This window comes from Lactuca sativa, chromosome 9 (genome assembly GCF_002870075.4).
Source record: "Lactuca sativa cultivar Salinas chromosome 9, Lsat_Salinas_v11, whole genome shotgun sequence".
In the NCBI taxonomy this organism is placed as follows: Eukaryota; Viridiplantae; Streptophyta; class Magnoliopsida; order Asterales; family Asteraceae; genus Lactuca; species Lactuca sativa.
This window is the reverse complement of record NC_056631.2, coordinates 91,438,683-91,441,709: the sequence shown is the minus strand read 5'-3', so window position 1 is coordinate 91,441,709 and position 3,027 is coordinate 91,438,683. Positions and strand designations below refer to the sequence as shown.

Sequence of the window (3,027 nt, the reverse complement as noted above, 5' to 3'; positions counted from 1 at the left end):
ATAATCATTATATACAAATTGTTTGTCATCAAATTTTATAATAAGTTTTCGACAAACAAATACATAACCTCTTTCATTATGACAGAAGACAAACATTTTTATAAATTATAAATTTTAATGATAGACAATGTATGTCATTAAAGGTATATATATATATATATATATATATATATATATATATATATATATATATATATATATATATATATATATATATATATATATATATATATATATATATATATATAGTAGTGACATATTTCAAGATAACGGTGTTAAATTTTAAGAAAATAAATCATACTTAAATAGCTATAAGAAATTGAAAGAAATCAAATATATTACTTAATTCTGAATACACATATTAACTAAATAAAAATCGACATATTTATATAAAATTATGAAAGGAATAAGTAAATTGCTATTAAAAAGTGAAATATAGGTATTCATTTGTGTTTGTGTGCATGATTGAACCCCAAAATAACATAATGAAATTTTGTGCAATTGACCTTTCTTCCATGTGTTTCGGATGGTTCATATAAATTGCCCTACATTATACATAAGAACAAATCTAAGAAAGGTTAAGAATCCAAAATATACCGTAAAATCATATATATTGATCTGCAAAATAATGTTTCCTATTATATTTTTTAATTTTAATGTTAAATATTAAAAAAATGAAAATACAATTAGCGGTGACATCTTTAGTGACGACGGACGTGTATTAGTGGTGACTAGGTTTTAACAGCGATGACAGACATTAGCGACAACAATGTATTTGCGGCGACATATGAAGCATTTGCAGCGAAACGACATCGGCGACCTATTAGTGGTAACGCGTCGCTGCTAAAGACATTTGCGGGGACATATCAGGCTTTTAGCGGGGACATATCTCGAGGGGAATTTCAAAGAATGACATATGAAATACGTCTAAAGTTGCACTTGTCGCCGCAAATATTAACGTTTCTTGTAGTGATACCACAACATTGTTTAATAACTGTAAACCCATAAACAGCAATCCCACAACAAAAATAATAAGATAGAAAACAAAGTTATCGTGATGATCAGGGGAATTTCAGCGAATTAATGTCATATGAAATACGTCTAAAGTTGCACTCGATCGACCTTCCATAAAAGATTACAAATCTTGCATTCAGTGAAAACTATATGGTGGCAAATGGCAGGCACTTTGCAAAATGATACACCTTTCGTATAATCGTAAGTACTCAAGGTAGATCGGATGGCCAAGAGGTGGTTGCGTAAATCTCAAAAAAAAGCATGTGCTTCATCAGAACTTTGATAATCAATGTCATCTAGCTAGTGATTAATATTTAACTATCTTATGTTTTCCTATTACTCCCTCCGTCCTAAAATTATAGTTCATCTTTCATTTTTGGTTTGTCCCAAAATAATAGTCAACTTCTAAAATAAATAACATTTTTACCAAAATACCCCCTCATTATTAGTTAACCAACTAAACATTTAATGGAACATTAAATGCAAAATAAGGACAAAACTGTCATTTTATTAAATAAAGTTGGTGGTAATTAATGCTTTTATTAATTTGTGTGTTTTTTGTCTGCGAACAATAATATTGGGACGGAGGAGTAATATGCAATATTTTTAATTTTTTGAGCAATTAATGTTACTTGACTTTTGATCAACATGTCTAATTTTATAAATAAAAAATGAATCATTTTATCGTGTATATTTTTTGTTTAATAGTATATCAAAAAATATATGAAAAAGACAATAACATCTACTTTGAATGTCAAATTTTCAAATAATGATTCAATTTAATAATGAATATATATAAAATGTACCTACAAACGACCATGAATCGTTAATAATAAAAAATACAAAAAATATATTTTTAAAATAACGACTCGGAAACCCTATGCTGACAAGATGTCCTGGCCGGAGCTCAACCTATTCAGACTACCATTTATGCGAAATAAGCTTATAGTGCATATCTTATTTTTGGTATTATAATCATGGTCTAAATTGTAGCTTTATGATGGCATCTAATGAAAATTTAGATAATTACACAGGTACATAATTAAGCATACCATTTATACAATAACTTTTTTTTTAAAAGCTAATGTTTGATTTGACATTTAGTTTAAGAAGATTATATGAATGATAATGGAATACATAAACTATTTCTTAGTAAAGTAAAGCTAATTAAATTTAACTAAAGGAAAATCAAGGTTACAAATAATTTCTAGCGATTAATTAATAACAGACAAATAACTATTATTGGGAACATAATCTTGTTTGAAGGTCTGAATATTTTTGCATGACCCAAATTAGTAATATACAATTTAAATGTCTGGTGACAGTCTTATACAAGGACAAAATACTTTTACGTTGTAACGATGCTTTCAATCTTGATTGGATCATAAAGGTATATACGAGTCGATAAACATGTGAATTAATTACATGAAAAAGAATATTATGGATGGTATTGCAATCGCACATGCATGTATATATGTATGACGTTTCAAGCTTGATCATAAGTGTCAAAAGTATTGGAGATAAACATGAAACCTGTTTGTTTCGGCATACAAACAATAAAGAAACTTAAATAAGATTGATGAATTCATGGAGTACTCTTTTGAAAAAGTTGTTTTGAGTTAATAATTTGAAATACATAGGTTAGAGAGACCTTAATTGAAGAATTAAGATGATGTTTGAAGAATACAGCGCGTTTCATTAGCTTCTTCATTCTAATAATCAAAGTAATTGACAAGAAGTTTCGTTACCATAAGAAACAACAAAAGGTTCTGGATTGACGAATTTTGCTTTCGTTAACTTGTCGTCTAATCAAGCATGCGTGGATTAATTGATTTACTTACCTTGTCGATATATTGATCACCTAGCTAACCTCAGCTCCAGATCCACGTGATCTTCCATTGAATGCATGAAAAGCGGCCAAACTACCTTCTTCTGCCTCTTGCAATTCATAACTTCTTCATCATCACACCCATCAAACCCTAGTGACAAATTTGTTTCAACCGACCAAATACG

At 28.6% G+C, this 3,027-nt stretch overlaps 1 long non-coding RNA gene across 1 annotated transcript; it reads right to left on the bottom strand.

Moving 5' to 3' along the window:
• Positions 1-319: 319 nt before the first annotated feature.
• Positions 320-3,021, bottom strand: LOC128128828 (uncharacterized). The gene is made up of 2 exons (XR_008226880.1): positions 2,666-3,021; positions 320-2,547 (listed from the first exon to the last, which is right to left on the bottom strand). It is a non-coding gene; the product is annotated as an uncharacterized LOC128128828 (long non-coding RNA).
• Positions 3,022-3,027: the final 6 nt, after the last annotated feature.